The sequence below is a fragment of the Pleurodeles waltl genome, chromosome 8 (assembly GCF_031143425.1).
Source record: "Pleurodeles waltl isolate 20211129_DDA chromosome 8, aPleWal1.hap1.20221129, whole genome shotgun sequence".
Taxonomy (NCBI): Eukaryota; Metazoa; Chordata; class Amphibia; order Caudata; family Salamandridae; genus Pleurodeles; species Pleurodeles waltl.
In genome coordinates, this window is record NC_090447.1 from 770604869 (window position 1) to 770624766 (window position 19898).

Below are 19898 nucleotides of genomic sequence, written 5' to 3' on the forward strand. Positions count from 1 at the left end.
AACCCCAGTGACTCCCCATCCTATCCCCGGACTGATATTGGCATGTGAGAGAGACACCGCAAAGAAGGTACACCACTAGACCTGTGAGTGACTCAAGAGGACTGCTGTGTTGCTCTGCTGTAAGAAGGACTGCTTATTTTCTGCCCTGCTGCCGAAGTGAAAAAGACTGGAATTGCATCTTGAACCTAGCACCTCCGAGTGACTTCAGACTAATTGACTGCCCTCCTGATTAGAGCCTCCGGGACATAAAAGATTCAAGCCACCTTGACCCCAACACCTAGACTCTGTCTGCTGTGAGTCTTGCCCTCCAAGTGGTGCAACCCCAGTACTTGACCCTTTGAAGTCAGCCTCAAGGTGCTCTGCCAACCCAGCAGTTGTCCAAGCAGAATCGAACCAGTGTGACGCATCGCCTCACAGCTCTGCATTGTAACTGCTGCTGTGTGACTCACTCCCACTGCAAGACCCTGCAGCTCTTCAGAGCCACGCTGTGCAATGCCTCCTCAATGTAGGATCCTGCATCACAACCTTGCAATACCTCAAAGCTGGCATTGCATAATGCATCCTCTATGCAGGACCTTGCATTGAATTCCCACAGCTCCCAGAATCACTGCTGCATGATGCATCATCGACACAGGACCTACCATCTCAGTCCAGAGCCCTTCGGAACTACTCCTGTACGACACATCCTCCTTGTAAGATCTTGTAACTCCTCCGCAGACCAGGTTAAAAGTACTTTGTTCAGCAGACCCAACATAGTCCCTGTATCTGGCCCGCACTCCATTGAAGTCGGCCTGAGCTTGTGACCTTGGCCATGTCTGGCGCAACCAGGTAACCACTGTTTGCGCTTTATGCTTTTAGACAGTATTTTCACTAAATCCTTAAAATTCAATATCTCCAGTTCTAATAATTGGATTTTTGTCTTTTGATGCCAAACAATTAATTTCATTTAAGTCTATTTTTCTTAATTGGTGTGGTATTTTTCTTGTGTTGTGTTTTCCCTTTATTACTGTTTGAAGTGCTGCATAAATACTTTACACATTGCTTCTAAGTTAAGCCTGACTACTTTTGTGTCAACCTACCAGACGTTTGTTTGTGTTTCACCCTGACAAGAATTGTGGTTGCTGCTTGAGTAGGGTTTCACCCCCCTGACCCAGTAACTCAATTTCCTACAGAGAGGAAAGAACATTTCTCTTTGAGTGGGTCAATCACTTATGGGATTGCAATTGCTGAAAAGTGGCCTGAGCATGCTGTGTTTCTTTGACCTCAGAGTTCGAATTAATGAGAAACTGATATAAACAACACAACACATTTTGAGGTTTTCTCTTAGAACCACAATTAGTCAAGTAATCTGCCTTCCATTCATCAGAATTGCTAAGTGGACTGTTATGAAAGGCCGCAGGTATTAGGAGCAACTCCCCCGTAATAGCAGAGGAGCATTTCCCCCCTGCTCAGAGTCAGGCAGTGACAAATAAAATGATAATAAAACAATGTTATTATCATATTATTCGTCACTGTCTCTCTGACAGCTAAGAAATCTATGGTGGGATGGGGCCATAGGGAGGAGTGGTGGGAACTGTAAAGTGTGTATGTCAGATTGGCTGCTGGTCTTAGGACTGACATGCACACTTACATTTCTCCAACCCAGCTGTGATACACAGCTGGGTGGAGAAATGACACAGCCTCCAAGTGCTTGAGCGAGCATTAGACCAGCCCACTCAGGCCAGTCCAGGCACTGCTCTCATGTGTGGTATAGCACGGGAGCAGCATCTGATTTGGGAGCCTGTCCTTTGTGCTCCAGTGACTGTTGGGAGGACGAGGACCACCAAGGCAGCTGGCGCCAGGACCGGAGCAGCAGGTACATTTTAATTTTTTTATTCTTATTCCCCTAGCTGCCCCACCCCACCCTTTTACATTAGCAGCAGCCGCTACTGGTAGGTATGGCATTTTATAGTCACTCAACTAATCAAGGCAATTGGTTAGCACTCATCTTATCGTGTTCACAAAAAGTAAGGAGAGGACACTGGAAATTTTGAATGATAAATAAACCATTTCACTAAATTTTCTTTCAGGTATTTCTTGAGATGCTCTATTCTTGGGTTGTTTTAAGTAGAAGTATATTCTCCTTCAAGGTATACCTGACCAGACTTCAATAAGGCAGTACTGATAATGAGGTAATGGTGTACCTATCTGTTGCTTGGGTGCACCTGTACACAAATGCGTTACTGTGTTGTCCTGGTTAGTAATTGTGAGCCAGGAATGACAATGAGCTGGACAATAGTCTGGGGCGGGGTGCCTCAATACAACTTATTTTGGAAAGGCTATGGTGGACTGATGCCCAATACCCACAATAAAAAACAGGGGATGCACTCCCTCATTTTGGCCACCTTTGCAGTAAAGATTGATTAATGTGACATTGCCTGCTGACATTACCTACCTTAACGTTCCCAAACTAAGACTGCCTACTAACGCAATGCACAGCCTGACACTGCAAACACTGACACTAATGGCACTGTCACTGCAGATCCTGCATGTCGCACAATGACATGATCTGGTATTGAAGATGATGACACTGTACTTTGACACTGTAGATTTAGACATTGTGCATTAACGATCCCTTCAGATATACTTCCCACCCCATCAATGCACATTGACAATGCCCCTAATACATTGCACATCCTGATGCTACCAACAGTGCAGAGGCTGACACTCAGCATCAGTCTACTCTATTTCTGCACACTGATACTGCACTCCTTAGTACTGAACAATGTAGTATTCCTGATTCAGATATTTCCCATCAGGACACTGATCACCTTGATACAACAATTCCCACCACAGACAAAGCATATCCTAACACTGCCCACAATGACACTAGCCACGCGAATAGCGTCCACCCTGACACGCCCACACAAAAATGACATGCAATCACACTGCAGATCTTTAAAATGCTTACATGACCACTGCAGAGTGCTGCACATTGATTCTGCACAAAACATACAGCACCCCAAAGCATTATCTATGGATCCTAACCACCATAACATTACCCACTGTAACACTGACCACAGCAACACAACATAACCAAACTGAAACTGCAGACCTAGACTCTTCAGATGATGATTCTGCCCAAGCTGACTCTTACCACATTTAAACTGCCCACTCTGACACAGCCAACGTTGGCATTGGCACACAGTCAACTCTCTGCCCACCTGTTTGGGGTTTAGGTATTTTAAAGCACGATTTGAAAATAGACAGAAACAGTACCACACACAGAATGATGCTCACCATGCAAATGAGGGGATCCTGTTCATTTTCCCATGAGAACAAAGCATCGGGTTTGCACACCATAAAGCACTAATGGACATATTGAAGAAAAGTGGGGCTGCACACAGTGCAGCGCCACGTTTCGTGCGACCCTTAGCATCCCCCTAACACCACCATGTGTGCACTGTATTTAAAATATGGTGCACCGTGGCGGTAGTTAGTGGACCAGCATCAGAATTTTTTATGCTAGTCTGGCTCTTTGCAGGATTAGTGTCAAAAGATTTTGATGCTAATTCTGCAAAGCACCCAGAGGCCCATTGTAACCAATGGAAGCCATGAGCAGGGATTAAAAGTGGTGAAAAAAAATATCTTTGATTTCTTTGCTCCATTTTTTGGGGTCCCCTAACAGAGGAATGCCCCCTTTGCACAAACGGTTACAAAGTTTTGCAATGCATGTGTTGTGCCACTTTGTAAATATGGCGCAGTTTTTGGCCTTCTAATGCCACATTAACGTTAAAAAAATGACGCTAATGTGGCATTAGAATGGCGCGAAGGGCTCTTAAATATGCCTCTAAATATATCAATATATCAAAATATTGCTCAAATCAGGATAGTTCCACTCTGAGAAGAAAAAAACGTTGCTGCTGCATTTAACACATACTGTTGCAAAGCATTTGATGGTCTGCATAAAATAATCCATTTAAACATCAATTATGTCCGTTGCTGTTCTCAAGGGAGTTGGAAAATGCAAATCTCAATAATGACGAGACGGAAGCAAGGGCCAGATGTACCAAAGGATTTTACCCATTCTGTTTTCATTGGGAAAAAGCTTTCGTACATATGGCCCCAAGTCTCTTTCGCTTGAACTCAGCTGAATGCACTGGATAGTGTAGAGGCAGAGTCTGTAATGAGGTAAAACAGCGCCTTAGAGTTGTAAGCCAATAGCGAAGGAGCCAACTTGCTTTTCATTTGAACATTCTGATGGATCAGGTATGTGTTTCTGCAAAGGTGGCCCTGGTCATAAGGCCCTCAGATGCTGTTCTGCATTAAGGCTCGACAATGCGTTTTATGGCAATCTTGGGGGTGGTAAATTCGCCCCTAAAATTACCATTTTATTGTGGTTTCTAAAGCCATTACCGTGCAATGATGAGATTTTGGTCTGAAATATAAAAGCATCTAGGGTACGGAATTAAGCATACGTTTTTGCCTGTTTTCCCCATTATAAGGACAGAACTGGGCACAAATTTCGTCTGCATTTTGCAGGTGGAGCTGTACTCGGGTGTTACTGCATCTCATAATCCGGCCTCACTCAGAAGTAGAACTTCTTTTGACATGGATCAAAAGGGCGTTCTGGACATCCCCATGTCCAGGTCACGGCATGACTAATGGTTGGTGGCAGCTGACTGATAGTTGTAGAATAAAGATCTATTTACCTTCACTTCAAAAATACAAGTTTAATACTATCTGTCACTGGTAAATCAATATAGTGTTTTATGAATGACCATTCTCATTTCCTGAGTGTAAGAGGTGGCATGAAGAGTCTGTTTCCTGTGTGTGTTTGCAGCCCTTTCTTTGAAGAGAGCCCCATAGGGATAACTGTACTTCTTAAAGGTATGTGCCCCTTCTTACCAGTGCACTCCACTGTCCTCCTATGTGCCTTTGCCATCCACTATAAGCCATGCCTGTGTGTCTGGTTCTGAATTCACAAAAACCTCAACAGAGCAGGACAACTCACTTGTCTTCTCTTTCCGTCAATCAACCTGCGTCCAGTGCATCAGCAGGTGGTCTGGCAGAAGGAAGATCTCAAGAAAAGACTATGACCGGGGGTAAAGCCACTTCCAAACATCTGACCAGGGAAGGTGGACTTCCTGCTCATCCTTTGCACCATGTGCCCATCTCTGGCATCAAGATATTACCTGCAGCAAAAGTCACTTATTGGTTGAAGGGGTGTCTGAAAAGCAAAGACATAACTAACTGGACATTGTGGGATGCCTGCCAACACCATCGGACAAGACGGACATATTACCCTTTACTCCTTCCCATAGAACTCGCCTGATCCAAAAAAAGATGCACCTGAAATGTAATGAATTGCTTTGAAGTTTCGAGTGGCATCCAATTTGATAGCGCACCAACTACTGCTCTTCATAGATATAAGCTGCCCTGTGAGTCAGGTATCCAAACTTACCCGATAAATTCAAGGATCTTTGTGCACCGGCACAAAGGAAAGGACTGAAATAGACGTATGAATTTTGCCTGTCTACCTGGAAAGAGTAGCAAAGATACTCACTAACCAACGTAGAGTGCTCTGTGTTTTTAGAACTGGCCTCACACAGTGCCAGAACTGCAGACGCTGATGTTGCGAGTGATGCCACAAGGACTCTTAGAACAAGGAGCTACCAGAGATTGGAGGATTTTCACCATGACACAGCCTGAGAATGAAGAATGCATTGCACTAATAACCAGGTTGATGACAACAACCTGAGAAAGACCTCATTGCATCATGGGATCTAAATGTTAAGGAAGGTACAACACAAGAAGACATCAGGACCAAGCGCTACCTTTCTGCCGGTCCACTGGATATGTCCACCCACTTTTGCTACTTTGCCAGTGTATCCCTTGGTACTCTGGAACTCCTGCTCTGTTTATGAACCTGGTGCAATGATCATATTAAACTTATGTGAAATGTATATTAAATTACTACATTGTTACTGTTAGACCTGACAGCCTTAGGGTGGTCACCCCCCAACTTTTTGCCTGCCTCCCTCCACCTTTCTGACACTGTTTTTTCTGGTTTTAGGACTCTGCGCACTTTACCACTGCCAACCAGTGTTAAAGTGCATATGCTCTCTCCCTTAAACATGGTAACATTGGTTCACTCCCAACTGGCATATTTGATTTATTTATACATCCTAGTAAAGTGCACTACATGTGCCCAGGGCTTGTACATTGAATGCTACTAAGTGGGCCTGCAGCACTGATTGTGCCACCCGCATAAGTAGCCCCTTAACCATGTCTCTGGACTGCCATTGCAAGGCCTGTGTGTGCAGTTGCATGGCCGCTTCGACCTGGCATTTAAAGGTACTTGCTAAGCATTAAATTCACTTTTTCTACATATAAGGCACCCCTAAGGTAGGCCCTAGGTAACCCATAGGGCAGTGTGTTATGTATGTAAAAGGCAGGACATGGACGTGTGTTTTATATGTCCTGGTAGTGGAAAACTCCTAAATTTGTTTTCCACTACTTTGAGGCTTGCTCCTTTGACAGGATAGCATCAGGACTGTCCTCATATACTGTTTGAGTGGTAGATTCTGATCAGAAAGAGATAACCAGTATTTAGTATGGCCAGAATGGTAATAGAAAATCCTTCTTATTGGTGAAGTTGGATTTTAGATCACAACTTTAGAAATGCCAATTTAAGAAAGTGAGCATTTCTCTGCACATAAATTCCATCTGTGCCTAACAGCCTGTCTCCAATCAACATCTGGGCTGGGCTGGTTGACAGCTTCCTTGTGCATTTCACCGAGACAACCACAAATACAGGACACTCAGTCACACCTGCATTCATCTGCATACTGAATGTGTCTTTCTGGGCTGGAAGGGTGGAGGGCCTGACACTTACATTTCAAAGGCTAGTGGCCTACCCTCACACAATGGACAGCCAAACCCCCTACGGGAACCCTGGCAGACAGACCTGTACTGAAAGGGGAACTTTTGCACTCAAAACCACTCTTTGAAGTCTCCCCCACTTCAAAGACATTTTTGTGTGTATGTAGTAGGTCTCTGACCCCACCAACTAAGACACCTCTGGACCTGAACTTGCAACCTGTCAATAGGAACTGCCTGCCCAAAGGACTCATCTGTACTGCTTTGCTGATAAGGACTGCTGCCCTGCTGTTGTCCTGCTGCCCTCTGACTTTGCTGAGAAGTGCTCTCCAAGGGCTTGGATTGAGCTTGCCTCCTGTTTTCTGAAGTCTCAGAGCCAAAAAAGACTTAGGCGGTCATTACAACATTGGCGGTAAAAGCCGCATACCGCCATGCAGAAGACCGCCAACACACCACCGCGGTTGCGGAATTCCGCCACAGCTATTATGACCCACAGCACGGAATCCGCCAATATTCAGACACCCACACAAGTCCGCCACACCATAGGCCAGTGCTAAACTGGCGAAAACAAAACCTCCACCGTCAAGCCAACAGAAATACGCCCACACCATCACGACCCACAAATCCACGCGGCGGTTCTTCATCCACGGTATTCCATTGGCGGTACACACCACCGCTCTCAAAATACACACACACATACAAAACACTGCCACATTGGACAAATCGAAATACACACACCTGATACACATACACACACCACTCCCACACACCCAATACAATATAAAACACACACCCACATCACCCACAAACCCCTACAACCACAATTACTGAGAGAAGGCCAGAGAGAGACACCACCATCAACAATACTAGCATCCACAGGCACACAACACCATCACCCACATAACTTCTACGCACCTCACACTACACACCACTACATATCAGCACACTTATCACCCCACACACCACCACACACATCACCCACACCACCCCATGGCACGGCAAAGACACCCCAGGTTCTCGGAGGAGGAGCTGAGGGTCATGGTGGAGGAAATCGTCCGGTTAGAGCCACAGCTATTCGGATCACAGGTGCAGCACACCTCCATTGCAAGGAAGATGGAGCTATGGCGAAGAATAGTGGACAGGGTCAACGCAGTGGGACAGCACCCAAGAAATCGGGAGGACATCAGGAAAAGGTGGAACGACCTACGGGGGAAGGTACGTTCCGTGGTCTCAAGACACCACCTTGCGGTTCAGCGGACTGACGGCAGACCCCCACCTCCTCCCCCACAACTCACAACATGGGAGGAGCAGGTCTTGGCGATTCTGCATCCTGAGGGCCTCGCAGGAGTAGGTGGAGGAATAGACTCTGGTAGGTCAAATCTTAACTATTACATACCCCCACCCTACCTGCCTGCCAGCAAATACCCCCACCCTCACCCTCACCCCCATCACTCTAATTCCTCACAAATGTCCCAACATCACAAACCACACATCCTAACACCAAGCTCTGCATGCAACAACAAAGCATGGACACCCATCACTAAAGCATGGCCACTGCACATAGCCATACACCCCCCTAAACCATCATCACAAAAGGTCCCACACAGGAAAGCAAGCACTGGGGTACACGGTCACCCACCCATTGCACACCATGGCACACACAGATGTAATAAACATCCTTTCATACCCCTGCAGGAAACCTACCCAACGTCACCGGACAGGAGGGTCCACACATGTCCACACCACCAACAGAAGAGGCCCAGAGTGATGACAGCACCTCTGTCCAACTGGATCTGGATGACCAGCCCGGCCCATCGGGGACCTCAGGACAGTTGGTTCCCTTGACACTGGCACAGGCCATCACAGAGCTTCCCCCCTCTGGAAACACCAGCACAGCACCCACCCAGCGGGCCCATACCTCCGTCCCCAGGACACGTCAATCAGCAGTGTGTCCACCACTACAGGGAACCCAAGCTAACCCACCACCCCAACAACAACAGGGACCTGGGGGCAGTGGTAGTGGGCACACGGTCCAGGGGACGGAGGCCCAGGAACACTGGGGAACTGGGAGGGCTGTTGTGCGACAGGGGAAGGGCAGGCCAAGGGAACCCACTCTCCACGAGGCCCTCTCCAACATCATGGGAGCCTACCACCACTCCCAGGAGACGATGGCAATGGTACTGGCCAAGTTTCAGGAGACCCAGCGCCTGCAGGAGGAACAGTATTTGGGCTTCAGGGAGGAACTCAGAGCCATCAATTCCAGCCTGGGCACTATCGTAGGGGTGCTGAAGGAAGTACTCAACACCAGGAGGGACACTGTGGCACTACAAGGGGTCCCTGAAACTAGCCTGGACGATGAACTACCCACCACCTCCGCCAGCGCTAGTGGACAGGAGGCACCGCCACAGGACCACCACACCAGCACCCCACCCCCTGCAGAGGGAGACCCACCTCGCAAACGGTCCCTGAGATCCAGGACAAAGACAGAGAACGATGCCAAGACCCCTGCCAAGAAATGAGACCACCCTGAATGTCATCCTTCTGCCCCAGCTCCACTTCCTATGCCCATTTGGACAATGCACCTGTGAGACTAATAGACTGGACTCTGCCATGGACATTCCTCCGCCATCACCCCTCACCATTTTGCTACCCCCTCCAATATTGAGCACTAAAATAAACACCCTTAAAGCACAAAACAATCTGGAGTCAGTCTGTGATTTCGGAATAGTGTATTAGCAATTACTGTGGCAAAAAGCTCTTTCATTTGTAATGTCAACATACCTATGTAACACAGCTTTAGTCCATGAGGAATCAAAGCAGATGTCACACATTGGGACCCACATCTGTGAAACGTAAGGGAAAGTGACAACTCAGTGACCATACACTGGGTGAAAATGACAGACAGTAGAGAGGTAGCAGTGTTTAAGTACATGTAGTAGGCAGGTTTGTATTCTTACCTGTGTTTCACTGGAAATATTGCTGGATCACTGAGTCCCTGTTGTCCATGTCTTCTTCTTCTGCTTCCTCGTCTTCACTGTCCACAGGCTCCACAGCTGCAACAACACCGCCATCTGGACCATCCTCCTGCAGAAAAGGCACCTGTCATCGCAAAGCCAAGTTGTGAAGCATACAGCCGGCCCGATGATCTGGCACACCTTCTTTGGTGAGTAGAATAGGGATCCACCTGTCATATGGAGGCACCTGAACCTGGCCTTCTGTAGGCCGAAGGTCCGTTCGATCACCCTCCTCGTTCGCCCATGGGCCCCATTGGAGCGTTCCTCTGCCATTGTCCTGGGATTCCTCACTGGGGTCAGTAGCCATGACAGGTTGGGGTAACCAGAGTCACCTGCAAATGGCGAGGGACAACTGTTAGACACACACTAACCTGTAGGGATATCCCCAGACCCAGAGAACCATTCCCACTGTCTTGCTTCCAGGTGCTCACCTAATAGCCACACACGGTGCATCTGGAGTTGACCGATCACATAAGGGATGCTGCTATTCCGCAGGATGTAGGTGGCATGCACGAAGCCAGGGAACTTGGCATTCACATGGGAGATGTACTGGTCTGCCAAACATACCATCTGTACATTCATCGAATGATAACTCTTCCGGTTTATGTACACCTGTTCACTCCTGTGGAGGGGGACCAAAGCCACATGGGTCCCATCAATGGCACCTATGATGTTGGGGATATGTCCCAGGGCATAGAAATCACCTTTCACTGTAGGAAAATCCTCCACCTGAGGGAAAACGATGTAGCTCTGCATGTGTTTCAGCAGGGCAGACAACACTCTGGACAACACGTTGGAAAACATAGGCTGGGACATCCCCGATGCTATGGCCACTGTTGTTTGAAATGACCCACTTGCAAGGAAATGGAGCACTGACAGCACCTACACTTGAGGGGGGATTCCTGTGGGATGGCGGATAGCTGACATCAGGTCTGGCTCCAGGTGGGTACACACTTCCTGGATTGTGGCACGGTCAAGCCTGTAGGTGATGATCACATGTCTTTCCTCCATTGTCGACAGGCCCACCAACGGTCGGTACACCGGAGGATGCTGCCATCTCCTCACATGTCCCAGCGGACGGTGCCTATGAAGGACAACAGCGAGCACACAGTCAAACAACTCAGAGGTACGTACCCATAGCTTACACAGAACACCAATCATAATCCAAAAAGTGGCCTGTATGTGTGTTGAGTCTAGGCCTAGGTATGTGTGATGCAGTTAAAAATGAAGCCATGTGCGTCCCTGAAATGGCTGCTGCCTGACCTGTAAAGTGGGACAATTGGATGTGAGGTAACTGTGCTGGCGTTGTACACCGTTGTGGTAGGCGGTCGAAGACCGCAGCGCAATGCTGCATTGGTTAACATTGGACCCTATGGGTCACAGGAGCCAAGGACGATGTACCTCGGCGGTGACAGTACGCACCGCCGCGAACGTGACCGCCATTTTCTAACTGTTCAATCACTCGATACCTGATCTTCGACAGGAGAGGACCTTCACTGCAAGTGCTGCTGTGACCTTGGTCTGGAAGAGACAATGGCTCGAGTGTCTTGAGAAAGGGCCCCTGCCTTCACATCGGAGAAGTTGGAGAAACTCGTGGATGGGGTTCTCCCCCAGAACACACTACTCTACGGTCCTCCAGACAAACAGGTAAGTACACTGGGAGCATGCTGTATGGGCTATGCCTGTGTGGAGAGGGGTGGATGTAAGAAGGAAGGGGGGAGAGTGCGGCATGCATGAAACGACGGTGAGAGCATGTGCCACATGCCAAGGGTAGGGAAGGGGGCCAATGACTGTGACGGTGCAGTTGGTAATAAGTTTCTCTTCCCCCTGTACAAATCATGTAGGTCAGCGCCCAGCAGAAAAAAGATATTTGGTGTGCCATCTCCAAGGACCTCCGGACCCTGGGGGTCTACCACAGACGGAGCACCCACTGCCACAAGCACTGCTGAACAGGGCACCGCCGCCTCAAGCACCGCTGAACAGGGCACCGCCGCCACAAGCACCGCTGAACAGGGCACCGCCACCTCAAGCACCGCTGAACAGGGCACCGCCGCATCAAGCACTGCTGGCCCATGAGCACCAAGGGCACTGACGTTACTTAGTCCATCACGGGAAGGGTGAAGCACTCTGGGCACAAAGCCCCCTCCAGAACCAGTGGATAGATACATCCACTACCTCAGTCCTTGGCAGGATGAAGAACTCTGGGCACAAAGCCCCCTCCAGAACCAGTGGAAAGATACATCCACTACCTCAGTCCTTAGCAGGATGAAGTACTCTGGGAGCAATGCCTCCTCCAGAACCAGTGGAGAGATACAACCACTACCTCAGTCCTTAGCAGGATGAAATACTCTTGGCACAATGCCTCCTCCAGAACCAGTGGAGACTGTTATCCACTTGAGAGACTGTGGCTTTGCACTCCCCAGGATTGAACAGTGGGCAACCCACCTACTGTAAAGACTTGATAGACTGTGGCTTTGCACTCCCCAGGATTGAACAGTGGGCAACCCACCCACTGTGGCCCTCTCGTGGATTTGGCATTGTGCACTTAACCGGCTGAGGTGCCCCCCCTTTCCCTTCCCCTGAGGTGCCTGTTTTCTTGCTCTCTGATGCCCCTGCAGTGTTCTCTCCGTCATGGTTGGGGATCTTGTGTGGGCCTCGCCCATACCGAGTGGGCCCAGTGTTCCACGGACTTAATTGGAGCACTACCTGGACTACTATGCTTGGTGTATATTTTGTTTATGGTGTATATATATATTTTTGCCTACTTGATTTTAATATATTACAATGGTTACACTCATTTCCTTTTGTCTTTGCATTCTTCCGGGTGGGTTGGGGGGTGTAACTATCATGTATAAATATGTATTAGTGTGTGTGTTGTAGTGGGTGAGGGTGGGGGTGTTGCGTGTGTGTGTCCCTGTTTTTGTCCTCCCCTTACCCTGTGTCGTAGGTGCAGTACTCACCGTGGTTTTCGCCGCCGGCTTTCGTGCTCCTGGTAGAGGAGCAGGAAGACTATCACAGGGAGAATTTGGAGTTCCAGCTCCATGGTGTCCTAGTTCCTCGTGGGGTGTGTAGAGGTGAGCGTTTTCCCTTTGGAATCCTGTTTCCGCCGTGTTTTTATCCACGGTGAATCCGCCCCGGAAAAGGGGGCGGATTGGCCTGTTGTGATACTGTGGGCGGTACTTTGTCCTCCGCCTGTCTGTTGGCGGTGACCGCCACGCTGTTTGTTTGGACCGCAGTGGTGGTCGGAGTGTTAAAGTGGCTGTCTTTGTTGGCGGTTTCCGCTGTGGTCGTAATTGCAAATTTTTTACCGCTGGCCTGTTGGCGGTCTTACCGCTGCTTTAACGCCGCCTGCCAGGGTTGTAATGACCACCTTAGTCTCTTCAAGAAACGCCTTGTGTGACGAAAATCGATGCATAGCCTGCCGGAAAGACACACAGCCTGCCTTGTGACCGAGAAATTGCCGCACAGCCGAACTAGGATGGCGCAGCCCGACTGCCCGAGTGGAAATTTGATGCAGCACCTGCCTTGTGACAGAAAATTTGACGCACAGCCCTACCGGATCAAAGCACATCTGAAACAGAACGATGCAGCCAATTCCCCAAGTGGAAAATCAATGCAGTGCCTGCCGCGTAACAGAAAATTCGAAGCATGCCCTACCGGCTCGACGCAACGACTGTGACTTCTTCCAGCACGCCCAGGATTTACCCGCATCATCCCTAGGCATCAAAAAAGATCCCCGCATCAGAAGTGAGGAACCAAGACCTCGCGCAAAAAAATGACGAAAATCCCACGGCAGCATGGGAAAAAACAATACATCGTCTGTGTGGCATCAGAAAATTCGACGCACACTATATTTTTCCACCTATCTCCTCCTCAGTGGCCTCCGTGCATGTTATTTTTGACTCAAACCAGGCACTTTGTGTAATCAAGAGACAACTGTTGATTTGTAAGATTTACTCTTTTTAAACCTGCAAAAGTGATATTTCAACTTGTGCTTATTGAATCTTTATTGTTTTTACCTTATTTTATTCAGATAAATATCAACTATTTTTCTAAACTGGTGTGGTGTATTTTTGTGGTGTTCTCACTGTGTTACTGTATGATTTATTGCACAAATACTTTACACATTACCTTCTAAGTTAAGCCTGACTGCTCAGTGCCAAACTACCAGAAGGTGGGCACAGGATAATTCGGATTGTTTGTGACTTACATTGACTAAGATTGTGGTCCCTACTTGGACAAAGGTGTATACCTCTGCAAACTAGAAACCACATTTCTAACAGTTACCTTAACATTCCAACCTTGTGTGAAATGCGGGTTATTGCCTTATGTTAACTGTAACTACCACAGTCATGTTTTCTTGCTCATTCGCTAATCAATAAGGTGTAGCTCCTCCCTTTCTCATCTTGGCTTCTGAGATGGCAAATGAAGATCAGCTTGCTCAGCTGTAAATGGGTGTTTGGACAAAATATTAGAAAAAAATATTGGGATACAAGAATATTATGTCAAGAATATCAGGATGTCAAAAAGCTTGGCAATAGAAATATTGAAGGTAAAAATATTATTTTCAGTGTTACTTTTACTATTGCTGTAAAAAATGTCAATGCAGTAAATGTATGTAATATAGTTTGTAAGTGTTAATTAGTATGTAATTTATAGTAGTGTGTTTGATTGTTTATGTTTATTATTTTTTATTTGTATTTCTAGTGAGATAATTTGCTAGTTATTAATTTTTTGAAATGTGTATTATTAGTTATACTAATGCATATAAATAACCCTTTTATACTTTTATTTGAGTAACAGGATATTGGGTTTTTAGGGGATAAGGGTGAGGAGATTTTAAATAAATGTATATATTAAATTTGATTTTATGCCAATAATGTAATGTTATGCAACTTAATAACACAATTTTATTATTATATTAATATTTGTAATAATTTTGAACTTAACAAAACATATATTAATGGTATTACATTAAAATGAGAAAATATTATTTGAAACAGTTATAACTATATTTTAATAAAGCAAAATATTGAGAAATATATTTATATAAAAATGTAATTCTTTTAAAATTTTGTTTAACAATATTGTAAATTGCATAATTCTTTTTTTATCTTTTGGTTTTAAAAATGAAATTGTAAATACATCCTTACTTTCTTAAAATATAAAATATATTGAAATCATTTTCTTACATTAATATTGTTAATTTTGGATTATGATTTTTATTTTTAATTTATGGTTATAAGTTTAAGAATGTTTGTAAATATTTTTATACGTATATACAGGTTTGCAGTTTTGGCTATTGTGCTTTTAGACTACACTTTATTTAATTTTATAGTTAAAAATTCTGTGTATGCAGTAATAAGTGTGTATTTAAAAAGTTACATTTGTGGTACCTTGTTTAAAATATTTTAAATTGAACTGGATTTTGACAATTTTACCTCTTTAGCATCCAACACTTTAGGTACCCTTAGATTGGTGGGGGAATAGTAAACATCAATACTTTAGTGTCCAGTGCCTTCCTCAAATTTCTTTAAGTTGGATCCGAAATAGTAAATGTCACCTCTTAAATGTCCAACACCTTTCCCCAATATAGAGACATTGGAATAGGAATGGTAAATGTCACCCCTTTAGTGTCCACCACCTTCCCCAAATGGGTTTATATTGAGTGGAAATAGTGTCATTCATTTAGTGTCTAGCACCTTCCCCAATATGATTAGACTATAGTGGCAATAATACATTTTACCCCTTTAGTGTCCAATTTCTTTCTCAGAGTGGTTTAGGGCCTTGAAGTAATTGGACGGAATCCAATACAGGAACAGGTAAGTGTTTTTATTAGGCGAGAACCTCAATCGCGGTGCTCTCTCTCCCGAGGTCAGCAAGCAACTGCCTAGGGAGAGAACACCGTAACCAACATTCCACAATAACATTCTGATGCAGGCTTGTCTCGAGGCCTACATCACAGAGGACCCTCGAGACACATTATAACACATCTCTCTCAGTTAATAATACATTAATGAATACAGCATGTAAAAGCGCTGAAAATGTAAAACACATAAATTATTCAAATCAAGTTATTGATCAGACACAAGAAAATAAAAATAAACAAAATAAATAATAAGAAAATTATGACACAAAATCGTTTAAGAATGCAGGTGGTCTCCTAAGCCGAGTAGACCTAGCACTTACAAACCTTGCACTCTCACAACTAGGGTTTGCATTCATAGCATCAACACCTGGAACCGAAGTACCAGCACCACTGCCACCATCGAGCACTTGTTCCCTAACACGAGCCTGCCCCACTTCATCATCTCCCATCAACATATACCCACTACAACCATCTCCACACTTTCCTTCAGTCCAAACAGAAGCAAACTTAGCAACCCTCCTCCAATTCCAGCGTTGACTGTTAGAAAGAACAACATGCCACTTGTGCACTTCCTGAACTCTGAAGGGCCCTAAAAATTTGGACACTCCTCTCTTTACTCTCCCCGATTTAACCTTTACCCAATCACCCGGTTTAATTCTCACATCCTTTCGCTCAGTTTTGTCTCCACAAGCAAACTTGTCCGTAGAATTGCCATAGACAACATCACACCCCAATACCAACTTCTGCATCCATGATGGTTTAATCCTACCAATAAGTTTCCTGCCCCTCATGACCTCAAACGGTACCTTGCCTGTACACACATGCACTGTGGTGCGATACGCCCAAACAAGTTCTGAAATTACACGCCCCACATCCAAATTGTTAACCTTAGCTAACTGTAATCCTCCTTTGATCATACGATTCGCTCTTTCCACAATACCATTCGCACGAGGATTGTACAAAGCAGAACGCGCATGTCTTACTCCACATGACTCCAAATATTCTTTCATTTCTCTAGACATCAATTGTGTGCCATTATCAGTGATCAACACTTCTGGAAAACCTTCCTCAGTAAAAATCTCCTGTAACTCACTAATAGTTGCCAACGTAGTAACTTCAGCCATAAATTTGACAATCAACCATTTCGAATAAACATCCATCATAACGAGCGCAAAATTCTTGCCCCTTCCTGTCCCTGACAGAGGTCCAATAAAGTCCAAACAAACGCTATGCCATGGCTTACCCGGATCACTTATGCTTTCACCTTGTGACTGTGCTCCAACTTTCAGACGTTTTTCACTCTGTATACACTCAGTACACTTTTCAACCCAATTTACAATATCGCTGTCCATGCCCGGCCACCAAAACTCCATCCTGAGTCTTTTTTTTGTGAATGTCTGTCCCAAATGCCCTTCATGAGCAATGTATAACAATTTGTTTCTTACACCCACCGGTGGGACAATCTTATCACCACGTAGAACCATTCTGTCATTCACTTCTGAGAGTTCTTCCAATACCTTATCATAGGGCCGCACCAACACAGGAAGAGTGCTGTCTCTCCTACCTCCTTTTCTAATAAGGTCTATAACATTCTTCAGCACGTTGTCACCTTCCATTGCTGAAAACCACTCACTCACAATTCCCTCACTCCAATGAGTAACTTCACACACAGATGCAACAGCACCTTCCTGTTCACTTTCCAGAACATTGTGCTCATCCACCACACGCCAATCAAAAGCTAATCGTGACAGACAATCACCCTGTACGTTTCTCCAACCAGGAATAAATTCAATTTAATAGTTGTATTCCTACAAACGTGAGGCCAGTCTAGGTAATCTTGCAGCTCCTTTGCTAGTTCCACCAGGCAACAAAATTTTCAACAGAGGTTTGTGATCAGTGCGTAGAATGATACCACAACCCCAAATGTACATGCGAAAGTACTCCACAACCCACGCTGCAGCCAATGCCTCTCGTTCAATGACCGCATAGTGTCTCTCAGTAGCCGTCAAAGTCCGTGAAGCAAAAGCAATTGTCTTTTCAATGGAACCATGCATCTGAGACATAACAGCGCCTATTCCCGTGGCACTGGCATCAACCGTTATGATGGTACTCTTCCTAGTATCGAACGGTATTAAAATGTCAGCATCACACACAGCCTCTTTGATTTGTTGAAAGGATTGTTGCTGTGCCATGTCCCACACGAAGCTCACTCCCTTGCGTAACAGAACTTTCAGGTTTTCTGTTTTGCTTGCAAAGATTTTCACAAATTTGGAGTAGTATTCTATTAGACCCAAGAAAGATCTCAGCTGTTCTTTATCCTTAGGAGCAGGTGCAGACCTAATTGCATCCAAAAGATCTTTCTTTGGCTTGACCCCATGTTCAGATAGGGAGTGACCCAAGTACTCAACTTCCTTCACGAGAGACTGACATTTTTCTTGCTGCAATGTCAAGCCGCTCTCCGACAGTCTATTCAACAGCGTTTTCAAGGTGACATTATGATTTGCTATGGAATCGCCAAAAACGAGGATATCGTCTTGGAAGAACAGAACATTCTCCAGACCCTTGAAAATGTTGCTCATCGTTCTCTGAAAAACGCTCACAGCCGATGCTAACCCAAAGGGCATCTGGGTAAATTGAAATGTCCCTTCCATAGTAACAAAGGCTGTAAGAGCTTTGAATGCTGGATGAAGCCTTATCTATTGATAAGCATGTTTAAGATCTAAATTAGAGAAGTATTTAGCCCCTTTGCACAACAAAACCAACTCACTAATATTAGGCAAAAGAAAATTGTCTGTCACTATGTTTTGATTTAAACCCCTCAAGTCCACACAAAATCTTAACTTTCCATCCTTTTTTTTTTAGATAACAATGGGCGACAACCATTCTGAGGCCTCTACTGGTTCAATGACCCCACTATCTAACATTTCATTTAAAAGTACTTTTACCTCACCCCTAACCGACACTGGCACCTTCCTGACTTTGTGTTGCACAGGAATGGCCCCATGCTTCAATTTGATCTCATGTACATAACCCTTCAGTACCCCCATTTCTTCTCTAAATACATCCTTTGCTCCACACAAGATAGCCTCTAATGAGACATCATCAATGACCATAACTTGACTTGGGGCAGACGGATTAATTGTAATGCAGAGATCAAACTGATGTTGCCAACCTAAAATAGGAGGACCTGACTCAGCTACATATACTTTGCCCATAACCTTCATCCCTTTGAAAACTATCTCTGTAAGCATGTAGCCAACAATATCAATTTGCTCTCCCTAATAACCACCCGGGTTGATATCTTTAGGTAATAATCTAGTCGAAGGCCACTTGAGAAGGAACACATTTTTAGGGATAATTGTGTATAAGGAACCAGAGTCCACCATTAATTCAACAGGCACGTTCTTAATGATAAACTCAGCTTTTGGTCTCTGCATTCTCCTTACACCCACCTGACCGGTGTTGGGCTCAGATACACATAGTACTCTCTCAACATTATCGCTCATGTAAGAGTTTTCTGCCTCGTCAACAACCACAGCTACTTTCGCTTTGACTGCTTCCTTTCCTTTGCAGACCTTGGCAAAGTGTCCCTTACGTCCGCATCGTCTACACTCCTACCCAATGGCAAAGCTATTTTTAGAATCGGAAGAGTGATATTTACTACCACACTTAGAACATATTTTATTGCCAAACGTACCGACACCCGAGACACCTTTATTCAACTTACCCCTGACGTTCTAGAAGTGACAGCAACATCACCCTCAATAAATGGTATTTCATCTGAATGTTTGACCTCCCTCCTTTCCATCAGTTTCATACATGAATTCGGACTCTTCAACCACCTTTGCAAACTCTATGGCATCCTTCAACTTAGGATCCTTTGCTGCCCACAATCTTTCCTGCATTTTCCTACTTCTGCATTGTACAATGAGCTAGTCCCTAATTAATTCTTCTGTCATAGACCCAAATTTGCACTTAATAGACAACTCCCTCAAGCGAGTAACAAATTTGTCTACGGATTCAGCTTCCTTTTGCGACTGTGTGTGAAACTTAAATCTCCGCATGACTACATTTTCAGTTTTGGCAAACCTCAACTCTAACCTACACCTAGCTTCAACAAACACATCATCTATAGGTTGCCCTGATTGATCACA